Source organism: Bos indicus, chromosome 15, assembly GCF_029378745.1.
Source record: "Bos indicus isolate NIAB-ARS_2022 breed Sahiwal x Tharparkar chromosome 15, NIAB-ARS_B.indTharparkar_mat_pri_1.0, whole genome shotgun sequence".
Taxonomy (NCBI): Eukaryota; Metazoa; Chordata; class Mammalia; order Artiodactyla; family Bovidae; genus Bos; species Bos indicus.
In genome coordinates this window covers 37,853,043-37,869,064 of record NC_091774.1, presented here as the reverse complement: position 1 = coordinate 37,869,064, position 16,022 = coordinate 37,853,043, and the positions used below count along the sequence as shown (strand labels likewise).

At 45.7% G+C, this 16,022-nt stretch overlaps 1 protein-coding gene across 1 annotated transcript in view; it reads left to right on the top strand.

The window, feature by feature from the left end:
- The first annotated feature begins 180 nt into the window (after window positions 1–180).
- Window positions 181–16,022, top strand: part of INSC (INSC spindle orientation adaptor protein) — a 138,754-nt gene continuing 122,912 nt past the window's right edge. Inside the window, exon 1 of the mRNA XM_019975829.2 lies at window positions 181–284. The gene's annotated coding sequence lies outside the window, so the exon portion shown is untranslated. The remainder of the gene's footprint in view (window positions 285–16,022) is intronic.

Below are 16,022 nucleotides of genomic sequence, written 5' to 3'. Positions count from 1 at the left end.
CACAGCCCAGAGCGCAAGGTTTGCGCTGCCAGGGGCCCAAAATAGCTTCGGGCCGGCGGAGACTACGCGGGACAGGGGCTTGGCAGCTAGCGCGCTGTTGCCGGAGGTCCTGCGGCGGCGGCCCGGAGCGCGGGCGGGGGCAGAGCGGGGCGGGGGCGCGGGGCCGCGGGCGGCCCTCGGGCTGGGCCACCGGGCGGGTCACTCGCTCGCAGCCTGCGAATCCCCAGCTGCGCCTCCACCGCCGGTCTGGCCGCCGCTCACAGGCTCTCACTCGCTCCCAGTCAGTAAGTAGACGGCGCTCCCCGGGTTGGATTTTGTGCCCAGCCTGGTAGGGGCAGAGCTTTCTTGTGATTATTTGGATATTATGTGTCGATGTAGCAGTGTGAGTGCTCCTGAGTGCGAGCGAGCTTCAGAGGGAGGGAGTGTGTCTGGGCCGGCATGTGAGCATATGGAAATTTCTAGCATGCGTCCTAAGGTATGAACGTGGGTGACAGGGTGTGCCTTTCTGTGCTTGTGGCCTTACGTGTGCCTGGACCTGGAGTGTGTCCGCAGGTGGCACATGCTGTCCTGTGTGGACTGGGTCAGTACTGTTGGAAGTGGAGGCTCAAGTGTGTGTGGCAGGCAGGCTCCACGGGGCTGAGCGAATGTGTGGATGGCTGGATGCCTGTGAGTGAGCAGATGAAGGCAGGGGCGGAGGATAAGTAGTGTTATCTGAACTCAGACTTTCTAGGGTGACCCGACTTGTCCCCAGCTGGGGCGTCTTCTCTGTGGGTCACGCGGCTTTGGTTTCTTAGGACTCTGAGCAGGGCAGGAGCTCAGCACCAACACCAGAGAGAATGAGGTTCCAAGCCAGCTGTGGAGACAGCCCCATGGTCACCTTGGAAGGAGACAGGAGGACCGGGGCATGAGCAGACCACTCACCTACAAACACTCACAAGGCAGCCACATGCTCACAGCTGCTCATGTGTGCACATCTTCCTACCACTCACACCACTCTCACATGTGCTACATCTCAGGACTCATGTTCTTTCAGCATGTACACCTAGCAATAGTGACACGTATCCAACAGGTAGCTCCATGTGTAAAACATAAGTGTGCAAACTGGGTCACCCCAGTCTCAGCCTCTAAGGTCCCTTTAGCCTCCATGTGGCACCTTGGGCAAGTCTAAGAAACTGGGTAGGAAGTATCTTCAGTCAGGGGCTTTGGCTGGGGGCTGAGGGCAGATGACACTGACTTTCTCTTCCTTAGTGTTTATGGTTTGGTCTAAGGAGTACCTGAGTTCTCATCCCACCAGCTTCTCTCCTATGCAGGGGAGCAGATGGGCTTCAGCCATTTCTTGAGGATGTGCTGGAACCTAGCTTTCCCTGGCCTGGTCCTCCACCTGACCCTTGGGGATGGCTTAATACAGGCAGGCTGTGGTCAGTTGGGCAGCCTTTTGCAGAGTGAAGCTGGTGGGGAAGGAGGTCTGTGTGCCTTCCCTAGCCTTCTTGTTTGTGGGGGGTCCCCAGCCACCTTAAAACTCAGGAAAAGACGCTGGAAAACTGAGGTACCCACCATGAGTCCTAGGCTGGTTCCCCAGTTTTTAATTCATCAGCTACATACACCTAACAATCAGAATTTTAGAGCAACAATTAGGACTCACAGGGCATCAAGGCAGCCCTATTAAGTTAATATAGTTCCAACTTAAAGAAGAGAACTTTAAGACTCAGACAACTGCAAAAACGGTAATAGTAACAACCGCTATTTGTTGAATCTGTAATATATGCTTCATTTCATTTAGTTTTCACAACAGCCTTATTAGGTTAATAGTCCCCTCCCCCCTTGTTTTCTCTAACAAGGAAATCGAAGCTTAGAGTGCTCAAGAGATTTCTACAGGTCTCTGTGACTCTTGAACTCATGACACAACCTGTATATTTCCCTTCTTACACTGGCTGCCAGGAAGCTCTTAGTTCATCATATTTGCTTCATCCTCGTAAATGTATTCATTGGAACCCTGGTTTTGACTTTTAATTTCTGCTTTAATAACTTTATAGCACACCCATCTTTAACTGTAAACTTCTACATCCTTTGTAGAGAGAGATCAGAATAAATAAATGAACAATCAACAATTAAGTATTTTATTGGTCTCTGAGGAGGAGAACCACGCTGCATAGAGTTTTGGGGGACATCTCCAATTTCAAATATTTCATCTGGCTTTCAAGCCATATGTTTCAATTTTGGTTTCTATATTTTTGGCTTCTGATTTGTGACCATGTCTTGGGGCTTTTCTTCCTAGTGGCTCTGGGAGAAAATGCCCATCTCTGTGCTGGCTCAGACAATGGGGATTGTTGCGAATGAATTGGGCCATTGATAAAGTTCCCCTCCTTTGACTGCTTCAGCTGCCAGCTTCTCCCTGTCTCAAAAGCAGGAGTGTTTGGGTGCCCGAAGGAGTTTGACCTCTGCCCTCTGCCCAGCCCTGGCCCCATGGCCACCCCACTCCTTCTGTGATCCCGCCTAAGCCTCGGGCCCTGCTTGGAGGTCTGTGTCTCTTGGACCTGAGCTCTGCCTCCCTCGGTGTGGATCACATGGTCTCTGATCAGCAATGGCGTTTCTGGAGCCAGAGCTCAGTAGGAGGAATGTGGGCTTTGGAGTGTGGAACACACAAAGGGCCTCTCTGCCCCCTTCCCTAGACCTGGGAGACCATAGGCTAGTGTTCACTTATTTTTCTTTTTCCTCATGAGGGGCTCTCCTGTTTGCCACGTGGTCAGAAAGTCATTTGTCACCTCTTATCTGCAAGAGAAGTGTGTCACCAGAGTCATCTGAAAGCAAGGCAGGCCTTCAGCCACATTGTAAAGTTGGCAAAACTCCTAATTAATTTACTGTAAGACTGCTTCTTTTAGCCAACCTGAGACTATCGGTATTTGGAAGGGGGAGGAGTGGGAGTCAAGGCTTAGCACTAGAGATTACGGAGAAGGGTGCGACAGAAGATGAGATGGTTGGATGGCGTCACTGACTCCATGGACACGTGTTTGAGCAAACTCGGGGAGATAGTGATGGACAGAGAAGCCTGGCGTGTGCTGCAGTTTATGGGGTCACAAAGAGTCAGAACAACAACAGCAACAGAGATTACTCGATAGGACTCCCGTGGTGGGCTTTAAGGCTTTGTGTTGAGCTCTCACCTCTCAGTATGCATTAAATCACCTGCTACTGGCATGTGTTTCCCACGTTCAAGCTGAAGTCTCCCAGAGGCACTCCCTTTATGGGGGAGGAAGAGTTGCTGGCCTGGGGCTCTAGGAAGTGTCTGGTGCTGGGTGGTGTGCTGGTGGGTTGAGGTGGGTGAGGGGTTTGTTCCTTCCCGGGTAAATGCCATCTCAAAAAGGTAAGACTTGATTACATCTCTACTGGGAATTTAAGCTAAAACAGTTTTTAAATCCAATAAGAGAGCCTCTTATTGGAGGCTTAGGTCTTCCCTGGTGGCTCAGAGGATAAAGCTGAGCCACCAGGCCTGTAATGCAGGAGACCCGGGTTTGATCCCTGGGTTGGGAAGATTCCCTGGAGAAGGAAATGGCAACCCATTCCAGTATTCTTGCTTGGAGAATCCCATGGACAGAGGAGCCTGGCAGGCTACAGTCCACAGGGTTGCAGAGTCGGACACAACTGAGTGAATTCACTTCACTTCACTTCACTTCAAGAGAGCCTCAGGTGAGGCAGTCAGTACTTCTGTGGGAGAAGGTTTGCTCAGTTACTCACATTCTTTAGTTTATCTACTAAAGGTCAACTCCCTTGTTAGGTTCTTTGCATCTTTTGTTTCAGGAAACGGCCACAGGGAAACTGAGGCACTGCATTGTAGACAGGCTCTTTACCGTCTGAGCCACCAGGGAAGTCCAACTGAAGCACAGCAAGGTTAAATGATTAGCCTGAAGGTAGAACCAGCAAAAGTTCCATCCCAGGTCTGTCTGATGCCAGAGCCTGTGATGAAGACTCTGTGGTCTGTGGTCCTTTGACCATTCCCCAGCTCAAAGACCCTGGAAGCAGCAAGTCCAGGCCTTTGGGCCTACTGGAGGAGAGCTGAAGGCTTGCCTTCTCTGGCTCTAGGACCTGAATATCACTGGTGTCAGTAATCTTCCCGGCCTCAGATGGGGACTGCTGCTCTGTGGGAAGCAGGGGTGGGGAAGGCCTCGCAGGAGGGTGGGGAACCCCCTGCCAACCCCACCACCTCCCTGCCAACCACTCCCTCGGGGTGGCCTCCAGAGGCCTCACTTCTTCCCTGGAGCAATTTCTGTCCTGGGAACCAAGCCTCCACCCAGAAACTGTGATCCAGCCAGCCCAGTCTCCTCTTCCAGCTGCATGGTGCCCTCAGTGCCAAGCTCTGGGGGAGTCCTGAATCCTTTGAGGACGTCTCTGGGCATACCAGACCTCATTCGGCGTGAGGCAGCGTCTGTAGGCGTCAGCAGTTTGGCTGGTTAATTGTGTATAGTGTTCACTTTTTGCTGGAGAAATGGAGGTTTTGTCTTACAAACCAAATATCCTGGGTTTGGAAACCATGTGAAATGCATGTTGTCTGGAGGTGTGGGCTGCATTGTGGGTCTGTGTGTGGTGCTGGTTTAAAAGACATGATCAAGGGACAGGCATTTGACTCGGTGCTGCTTGTTGCCCCTGATGGAGGGTCAGAGGTGGGCTGCATAAGCCAGCAATGTGCAGAGAAAAAGAGCATGGGCTTTGCTGTCAGATCTGACTTGGAGCCCGTTTTTGAGTCTGTAAGAAGGGGTTCCTTACAACACAGTGGTGATGTTAGAACTGGAAAGTCTATTAAAGCATGGTGTCCAGCATAGAACAGGTGGACTATAAATGCATATTCTTCCTCTTGTCCCAATTTCCTGCTGGAAAAGAACACTAGGCTGATGGCAAGAGGTCCAGATTCCAGCTGTAGCTCAGCATCTGGGTACACTGTCTTACCTTACCCTCTCCAGGCCTCACTTTTCTCATGCATAAAAAACTGAAAAGAACTAATTTCCTTTATCCTTCTGTATTTTTTTGAAGATTGTGAAAGAGACCAAAGTCAGGGGCTCTCTTGGAAGATGCAGAAAAATTTGTCACTATCGTTCTCGTATCCATGCTGCAGTATTAACTGAGATCCTGTGACGTGCTTGGACCCATGCAGAGCACCGAGCATGCAGGTGTCAGGAGTTTCCTGGTCCTCATGTGGCAAGACAGGCTTGTGAACAGTGACAGGCTTCTCTGTGGAACAGGATCGTGGCAGGCACTGGTGTATCAGAAGAGGAAGTGTCTGTCACTCCCAGCTGGAGCAATCAGGGAGGCCTTCCATGAGGTGAGAATTCCTGGTCTGGATCTGGAAAGATAACGGGAAGATTCCAGGAGGCTAAGAGGAGGGCCAAGAGACCAGCATAGGCTAAGGCACAGAAGCCTTGGCTTGTGTGGTAAAGCTCGGGGGATTTTAGGCAGTGAGGGTACTGGCTAGTGTGACGAGAAAGAGAGAGAGAGAGAGTGTGTCAGGGCTGGCTGATTGTACTGAAGTGTTCGGATTTTTATCATGACAGTTATGAGGTACTTTAAGCACGGGGAGGGTCATGGTTGGACATGGGCTCGCTCATTCACTCAGCAAATATAAAAATAAATTTATATCCCCTTTAATTTTGGTATATCAAAGTAGTGAAAATTTACAAGACTGGTAAAAAAAAAGATCCTTTATCTGCATCCTTTAATCAATTACAAGACACTGCATTTACTTCATTTGTTTTTCCTTCCTTCTCTCTCTCATAATATAAAATATGTTATTTTACTATTTATGTATATTTCAATTAGGAATTTCCCAGGTGGCTCAGTGGTAAAGAAAATGTCTGCCAATGCAGGAAATACAGGAGACAAGGGTTCCATCCCTGAGTAGGGAAGATCCCCTGGAGGAGGAAATGGCAACTTGCTTCAGTATTCTTGCCTAAGAAATCCTATGGACAGAGGAGCCTGGTGGGCTACAGTCCACGGGGTCACAAAGGAGTCAGACATGACTGAGAAATGGAACATACATATTTAAATTACCTGTATAATTTATACTTTATTGTTCATTTATTATAATGATGCATATTTATGTTTTTATCATGTATATATGAATACATGTAACATATTCATATTTCTGATCAATTTGAGTAAATTGAAGACATGGTGCCCCTTTGCTCATAAATACTTAAGTGTGTATTTCATTTAAAAAAGGATATTCTCTGACCACAATACAATTATGTCCTATTAACGTCTCTATAGCTCTCCCGTCTTCCTTGCCCTGTTCAGGGTCCAGTCTGTAGACTGCATTTAGTTGTCTTGTTTCCTTAGTCTCCTTTAATTTGGAGCAGTTCCTCTGCTTTATCTTTCTTGATATTTGCGTTTTTGAATGGCACAGGCCAGTCATTATGTTGAGTATCCCTCCGTTTGGACTTATCTAATGGTTTTGCATGACTGGATTCAAGCTATGCATGATGAGCAGGAGTACCACTAAAGTAAGGTTAGCATACCAGAAGCACAGGCTGTGGGGACTGTCCCAGTACTGACGATGGGAGCTTTCGTCACTTGCTTGAGGTGATATTCACCAGTTTCTTCACTGTGCCATTACTGCTTTTCCCTTTGTAATTAGTAACTTATGGAGAGATACTTTGAGGTTATGTAACTATCCTATTCCACATCAAATGTTTAGTCACTAATTTCCTCATCATTGATACTTTTGAATCTGTCATTTCTTCTATACTACTTGGCATTTTACTATAGGAAAAATTTTCCCTTCTCCCTTTCTTTCTCTCTTTCTCTCCCCTTCCTTCCTTCTTTCTTTCATTACTGTGAACTCATAGATTCTTAATTTATTCAGTGGGTGAATAAATTTGTATGTTTTATTTTGATGTTCAAATTGTCCCAGATTTGGTCAGTGGGAGGCTCTGCAAATTGGCTCCTGTTTCTTTCGAATTTCCCCTATCATTCTCTGAGCACTTGCTTACTGTTGCTCTGGCAGGATGTTCCAGGCTCATCTTGTTCTTTCCTTGCTCCAGCCCTGAAATTAGTCATTTCTCCAGGGAGTCCCGGATCCTTTTAGTGGAGAATGGTATTTAGAAACCAAAACCTGGGGCTGCATATGCTCCCTATTACTCGTGTGTCATTGCTTTTATGCCCTCTTAGCAAACAGAGCTAGGGTATACAGTTATAATAAAAAATAAAACAAATTACTATGTATTTTTAGAAAGAAAAAACCCAAGTGACTGAGAAAGAGTGAGTGAGAAGGTAGGGATGCTTTCGATGACTTTCCCAACCCAGGGGATTGAACCCGCATCTCCTGTGTCTCCTGAATTGTAGGCAGACTCCCTATCCACTGAGCCACTGGAGAAGCCCTAATAAAAAATAAAACAAATTATTATATATTTTTAGAAAGAAAAAAATGTGAGTGACTGAGATAGAGAATGAGAGGGTAGTATTGCTTTAGAAGGGTAGTCAGGGAGGGACTCTTTGAGGAAGAAGGCAGTATTTAGAAAGACCTACAGTGTGGAATGGATGGATTGGAAGGAGAGAGAGCTTGAGGATTGTTTTATTTATCCAGGCAATGATTATGAGGACCTGAAATAAGTCAGGGTAGAGGGAAGGTAGAATCAGGTAACTGGTTGAATGCAGAAGGTAAGGGAGGTGAAGGAGGGAGGTTGACATTTCCAAGACCTCTCAAACTGAGCGTGTGCAAAATGGAATTTGTGCATTCTTGCTCGACACTGTCCTGTTCATATGTGGTCCTCTTCAGGACTGAGTGACTTCACTTCACTTCAGGTATTTCAGATCTTAGGAATGGCTCCTTCGTCTATGTATCTATGTGTGTGAGAGAGCTGGCAATCATCTTCAATGCTTTTCTCTTTTAAAGCTCATATCCAATCCACCACCAAGTCTGTTGTGTTCTCTTGAAAATCCCTCTCCAATCTATCACTTCTGTCTCCGTCCCCACCAGTATCACCAGAGTACTGTGAGAGCTTCCTAACTGGTCTACCGATACCCATGCTGGCCTCCTCCAATTTGTTCTCACACAGCAGCCAAGTGTACTTCAAAACACAGCTCCTGTCATTTCCCTCCTCAAAAGTACTTCAGTTGTTTCCTCTTGATCTTAAGCTAAAGACCAACCTTTTCCGTAAGTCCTGCAAAGCCATGTGTCTGAGCCCCGCCTCCACTCCTGTGTCCTCCTGCCCAGTCCTTGTTTTCCTCTCTCCTGGCCTTGTCTCAGACCCTTGGGCTCGTCAAGCCTCCTGCCACAGGCCTTTAAATTTGCTGTTCTTCTGCTTAGAACAGTCTTCCTTCATGTCTTCACCTACTGAATTCCTTTTATGTCTCACCTTTCAGTTCGGCTGTCACTTCCATGGGCTCCATGATTAGGTCAAATCCCATTCTACAAAGCTTCACGGTACATATACTTCCTTCAAATGTATCATAGTTGCGATTTTACGTTTATTTACAATTATTTCATGATAATTAATGCTTACTTTTCTTATTTGATGATGAGTTTTGCTCACTGCTTTATTCTGGCAATTAGCATGTTACTGACACCTGCCACAAAATTTATGGGATAAATGAATGAATAAAATTTTATCAGCCAAGCAATCAGATAGATGGTGGTGCCATTCAGTAGAATAAAAATTCTAAAGAAGAAGTAGATTTGGGGAGGACGATTATAATTCATTTTAGGACATGTTACATTTGAGGTGCCTGTCACCCCGTGGCTACCTCTGAAACATCTTACTGTCTTTGGGCAAGCAAACTAGACTGCCGTTCAGGAGCTTTGAGAGGACTGGTGATAGATGGCGTCTAATTCCTGGATGATTTTAAGAAGTTCCTGGATAAAATAGCTAAGTCACATGGCCTCCCTGAGCTGTAACTTACTTTCTGGGTTTCTGGAGGATACAGGACATCTGAGAGGCCTTCCTGTGGTTTTTTCTGCCTCCTTGCCTGCTACAAAGGATTTAACAAACATTTATGAAGGCTTCTTGGAGACTGAGAATCACTTGCCTGATTCATCTCAGTCAGGAGTTGCCAACCTCCTCGCCATCCCTAAGACTGCACTAGAGACAGGCTGAAAAGAGAATTCAGAGATAGGGTCTTGCCAAGCCCAGTGAGGTGTCCTTGCAAAGATGCCAATGGCACCAGGATGGAGAACGTATTCAATCACTCCGGCCCACCCACTCCTGCATTCCTCACTCACTCATTCTATATATGTTTCGCCTTCACAATCACTTGCTCACCCACCCACCTATCCATCTGCAAACGAGAGTTTATGTTGGGTCTGTAGCAGGGCTCAGGGCTGGTGAGTCACCCTCACCTGCCTCTTCCCTATGGTCCTCGAGTCCAGGAGCCCAGGTGAGGTGACGACAGGGTGGGAAGGCATCACTGTGCTGAGGAGGGCCCTGTGTGCTTGCAAAGTGTTAACAGCAAGAGAGGGAGATGCTGCTTGCCTGTTCCTCTTATTTCACTTCTTGCTTTTCTAGTGTCCCGTTCCCTCTATCGATGGTGATGAGAGCTTAGGAATTAAGCTACTTAATCAGATAGATAGGTGGTGGCAGCTGGTTTCCACAGCAGTACTCAGGGCTCAGGCTTAAAAGGGAAAGAGAAACACAGCTCCCCATGAGTCCCATCATGAAAAAGAGGACGCTTTTGTTTTCTTCTTCATTTCCACCAGGATTGCCCTTTTAACCCTATGGAATTTGCAGAGAGGCCGAGGGTGGGGAGGACGGGACAGCAGGGTTTAAAATGTGGCATTTAGAAACCAGGCAGTGGATTGATCCTGGCCCTGCTCCTCTAGAAGCTGCTCTTTCAGTTCTCTGGGGCTTGTCATTTACAAAGAGACCCCCAGAATGTGTGCTGTCCATCTGCTGCAACATCAGACAGGGCTGGGGCTGAGCAGACGTAGGACAATGGCAGCTACATCAGATAAGAGCATCTTGGAGACATGCCTGAAGGTGTCCAGGATCTAAGCTACAGACTCCTTCACTCATTCCCTCCCTCCCTCATTCATTCAACGATGGTCTATTAATACTTAGCACCTACTCTGTGCCATGCATTGTTCTAGGCACTGGAAATATAACAGCAAGCGAAACACCTGCTCACAGAGAATTTGCTTTCTGTTGTGGAAAGACAGTAAACTGGTTGATCTATGCAAAATGATGCTGAGTGCTGTGAGAAATATAAAAGATACAAAGGGTGGGAGGGGACTTATACATTTATGCTAGGTCAAGAGGTTCTCTCTGATATGTGGCTATTTAAACAGAGGCCACAAGGGCTCTGTTTAAGTGAAAGGGCTAGCTATGTGGATATGGAGGGGGAGGAGCAGTCAGCACTTCAGTGTTCTGGGTGCCCTGTGGTCTGGGTTGGGGTGGGGCGGTCTGAATAAGTTTCTAGGAGGAGACCGCATTTAAGCTGCATCTTGACGTGTGGGGACAGCAAGTCAGTCCTGAAGAACAGCAGGAAACTTGCCTTGAAGCGTGAGCATAAGGAGAGGGTTTGGTAAGGCCCAAAGAGGTGGGTGGGGTGGAAACAAGATGCGGAGAGTGATAAGCACCAGGCTCAGGAGCTCAGATCTGAGATGAGAGACACTGGGGAGCCACTGCAGATTTTCAAGGAGATGATACAATGAGAGCAGTGTTTTAAGAAGCTGCAACTAACATTAGAATAGTCTGGGAGCTGTGCAACCAGCAAGAAGACAATTGCCTTGTGTGAGCCTACATGGTCTTATTGCCCACCAGGACCCTAAGATTGGGAGGAATATTGGGGTAGCCCCTAGATGCACAGCAGGTAGGGATGCAGTGATGTGGGGCTCTAATGGCCAACAGAAGAAGCAGGTGATGAAGTAGGTTTCACTGGGACAAACCTCAGATGTGTCCTGGAACTTGAAGGTATCTTTGAGCAAAGACCACAGAGAAGCCAGGGTTCTGGGCAGAGCAAGTTGCAGAAAAGACTTTGGGTCTGATCTCTGGCCATGAAGCTTCTGGGTAGGGGGTCCTTGGATTGTAGGAACATTTTGTTAAGAGCAGAGCTTCGGAGACGGGAAATTGGAAGTCCAGAAAAGGAGCATAAATTATCCAAGGCCATACAGGAGCACGTGTGGCAGAGAAAGGTCAAGCATCTTATTTGAATTCATCTTGGAGGAATTACTATGCCTTATTTAATTTTACATTTATATATATATATCTTTTAATGGAAGAGGAGATTCTAAGAAAAAGGAAATTGTTTTATGCATCTACTTCTCCATCATCTAGCTGCAGCCTGATACAGAGCAGATGCTCTCTTGACACGGACCAAGGCTGATGTGAGACTGGTCTCAGATGTGGGAGCAGAAAGAGCCACCTGTGAGTTGGGGGAGAGCTTGGCTCTGGATCCCTCATGCACTTCGTGGCCTGGCCATTTCTACCTCAGTTAGACTCACAGCTCTTGGTCAAGGGGCCATGGATGTGAGGAGTAGGGGGCTGCTCTCACAAGGGTGTCTGCTGAAAGGGAGAGGTGACAGGTGTGAGGGGCTGGGTGTCTTCGGTCTGAGGCCATTGCAAGAGAGAGAGAGAGGTCCTGCCCAGCTTGAGAGAACAGCCTTCAGGGGAGTTCGCAGCCTCTAGGTGGGTACCTGGGATGCATGTTTATATGTAAGTGCTGTGCTTGGTCTGGCCTGAGGCTGGGCTCCCAAAAGTTCACCGAACACACTTATCTGTTCCCTTCCTGTCCCAAGGAGCTGAAGGCCACACCTTTAAGAAGAGGTACTGTTCTTTGCCCACAGCATGCAGAAGTCTGACTTAACAGCAGGATTTCAGATGGAACTGTCCTCTGATATGCCTCCGTCCTCCCACTCAGGATCTTAGTGGGAAGGGATGAGCTGGGGACAGTTTCCTGAAAAGTCAGAGGGATTTGTGCTGTAGCTCCTGCCAGTCCAGGCCCTGGGGTCTGCGTCAGCCCTGGACGAGTCATTGCTTCTTAAGCTTTTGGTCAACACAATCTGTTTGTCTTGTACTATGGTGTTGACAGAGGGATTTCCACATGGAGATGAGTGAGTAATATGTATCAGCAAACTGAACCTGTAGACAGAGGAGAATAAGTGCCCTGAGTTTGGCATCCCTCAGTGAATGTCCTGGGAGAGGCAGTGGGGTTTTCTTCAGGGGTGGTGTCATCACACTCTTGAAGGTAGTAGCATCATGAACCAGGTTTTGGAAAGAACCTGGGAGGAAGGGAAGAAGGAACTGAATTCTAATCTGGGTTCAGCCACAAATTTCCCCTGTGACTTGGGCAAATCTTTTGCCCTCTCTCAACCTCAGTTTCCTTTGTCATGAACCACGGGGTTGGAAGAGAGGATTCCTGAGGACCTGTCCTATAACCTTCCTGGTTTATTGTTTACATAATGCTAAGGAATTTTGATTGACACCTTAACTTCGAGATTTTTATCCTGGCCCAGGTCTCTTACTTTGCCTGAAATTCTACCTTTATAAATTCATGCCTTTGGTTCTTTTAAGAGACTCATATCCATATTGACTAACGAAATCCTTATTATTTTTATGACCTCGTATAAGGATACGAAGCGGTGTAATCTCCCTGTATTTCAGCCTTTGTAGCAACCGTGCTGGGTAATCAAAGATACATTATTATTTCCAGTCTGCACATGAGAAAAGAGGCCCAGAGAAGTTAAGTAGTTTGACAAAGTTCATGAAGTTACCTTAGTTGAAGCTGCAGGTTTCTTGGCTGTTGGCTTATGTTCTCTGGTTCTACCATTTGGGTTTGGAAAGGGAGTTCTAAGGTCTGCATGGGATGCCGGTTGTGTTTATCAGATGGCACAAGTTATCAGGATGACAGCATCCACCCCCACATACCTGGACCACATAAGCTGAAGTGTTCTCAGCCTGGGGCAGCCCCACCCAACCCAGGCACAGTGGTGAGGGGCTGTGCTGGCCTCTGTGCCTAGTTATACAAAGGCAGGTCAGGGTAAGAAGCAGGTCCTCTGCAGCAGGTTTTGCACTGATAATCCTGTGCTCTTGTCTGCCAGACTATTTTAGCAGGGAGGTGGGTAACTGGCCAAGCCCAGGTCTTTCTTTCTATCCATGCCCCCGGCCCACCCCCCCCAGATTTACTGAGCTATAATTGACATATAGTATTGTATAAGTTTAAGGTGTATAATGTGATGAGTTGATAGACATATTTATTATGAAATGATTACCACAGTAGGGTTAGTGACACATTTGTCTCCACACATGGTTACCTTTTTGTTTATGTGGTGAAAATTTTGAAGATCTGCTTTCTTAGCAACTTTCAAATATACAATACAGTATTGTAAACTATAGTCACCATGCATACATTAAATCTCCAGGACTTATTCCTCTTATAACTGAAAATTTGTTCCCTTTGGCCAATATCTACCCATTTCTCCCAACCCCCAGCCCCTGGCAACCAGCAATCTACTCTCTGTTTCTATAGTTCAGCTCTTCTAGGTTCTACATATAAATGAGGTCATTTGTCTTTCTCTGTATGACTTATTTCACTTTTTATAGTGCTCTCGGGGTGCATCTATATTGTCACAAATGGCAGGATTTCCTTCTTTTTACGGCTAAATAATATTTCGTTGTGATATAGATATAGATACACACAAACACATATATGTGTGTATGTATATATATTATTTCTCTTTTTTTCTTTATCCATTCATTGAAGGACCCTTAGGTTGCTTCCATGTCTTAGCTGTGGTGAATAATGGTGTAAAGAATTTGGGGGTGAACCAGTCAGAATGGCTGAGATCCAAAAGTCTACAAGCAATAAATGCTGGAGAGGGTGTGGAGAAAAGGGAACCCTCTTACACTGTTGGTGGGAATGCAAACTAGTATAGCCACTATGGAGAACAGTGTGGAGATTCCTTAAAAAACTGGAAATAGAACTGCCTTATGATCCAGCAATCCCACTGCTGGGCATACACACTGAGGAAACCAGAAGGGAAAGAGACACATGTACCCCAATGTTCATCGCAGCACTGTTTATAATAGCCAAGACATGGAAGCAACCTAGATGTCCATCAGCAGATGAATGGATAAGAAAGCAGTGGTACATATACACAATGGAGTATTACTCAGCCTTTAAAAAGAATACATTTGAATCAGTCCTAATGAGGTGGATGAAACTGGAGCCTATTATACAGAGTGAAGTAAGCCAGAAGGAAAAACACCAATACAGTATACTAACGCATATATATGGAATTTAGAAAGATGCTAACAATAACCCTGTGTACGAGACAGCAAAAGAGACACAGATGTATAGAACAGTCTTATGGACTCTGTGGGAGAGGGAGAGGGTGGGAAGATTTGGGAGAATGGCATTGAAACATGTAAAATATCATGTATGAAATGAGTTGCCAGTCCAGGTTCGATGCACGATACTGGATGCTTGGGGCTAGTGCACTGGGACGACCCAGAGGGCTGGTATGGGGAGGGAGGAGGGAGGAGGGTTCAGGATGGGGAACACATGTATACCTGTGGCGGATTCATTTTGATATTTGGCAAAACTAATACAATTATGTAAAGTTTAAAAATAAAATAAAATAAAAAGAATTTGGGGGTGTAGATATCTCTTAGAGACAGTGATTTCATTTCCTTCAGACATATACCTAGAAGCAGAATTGCCAGATCACATGGTAGTTCTATTTTGAATTCTTTTGAGAAAGCTCCATACTGTTTTCCACAGTGGGTGCACCAATTTACATTTCCACCGGTAGTTCACACTAGTTCTCTTTTCTTCACATCCTCACCAGCGCGTCTATCTTATCTTTTTGATTATAACCACTCTAACAGGTGTGAGGAGATATCTCATTGTGGTTCGGATTTGCATTTTCTGATGATTGCTGTTAACCACGGTTTATTTCTGGGCTCATGATTCTTTTCCGTTGGTTTCTGTGTCTATTTTTATACTAGTCCCATATGGTTTGGATACTATTTGTCGTTGTTTACTTGCTAGTCGTGTCTGATTCTTTTTGTGACCCTGTGGTCTGTAGCCTGCCAGGCTCCTCTGTCCATGGGATTTCCCAGGCAAGAATATTGGAGTGGGTTGCCATTTCCTTCTCCAGATGATCTTTCTGACCTAGAGATCGAACCTGCATCTCCTGCACTGGCAGGAGGATTCTTTACCACTGAGCCACCAAGGAAGCCCTTGGATACTATATTTTGTAATATAGCTGGAAATCAGAAAGTGTGATGCTTCTAGCCTTGTTCTTTCTCAAGATTGCTTTAGCTATTTGGGGTCTTTTGTAGTAGGATTAAAAAAAAATATCTCTTAAAATTCCATTAGGCTTTTAGTAGAGATTACATTGTCTGTAGACAGCTTTGTGTCGTATGAACATATTAACAATGTTAATTCTTTTCCTCCATGAACATGGACCATCCATTTCTTTGTGTCTTCTTCAGTTTCTTTGACCCATGTCTTATATTTGTCAGCGTACAGATCTTTCACCTCCTTGGTTAAATTTATTCCTAACTATTTTATTCTTTTTGATGCTATTGTAAATGGGATAGTTTTATTTTTTAAATGGTTTGTAGTTAGTGTTAAAAAATGCAGCTGATTTTTTGCAAGTTGATTTTGTATCCAAAAAAAAAATTTACCCAACTCATTTATTATTGTAGTTCCAACAGTTTTTTGGTGGGGTTTTTAGGGTTTTCTATGTGTAAGATTATATCATCTTGCAAACAGACATTTTCACTTCTGCTTTCTGATTTGAATGACTTTGTTGTTGTTGTTGTTGCTTAATTGTTCTGGCTAGGACTTTCAGTATCATGCTAAACAGGAGTGGTGACAGTGAGTACCCTTGTCTTGTTCTTGACCTTAGAAGAAAAGCTTTTAATCTTTCACCATTGAATATGATGTTGACTGTGAATTTGTCATATCTGACCTATTATGTTGAGGTATTCACCTTCTATATTCCATTTATTGAGAGCTTTTCTCGTGAGAGGGCAACATATTTTGTTAAATGCTTTTTCTCCATCTATTGAGAGAATCATATGGTTTTTATCCTTCAT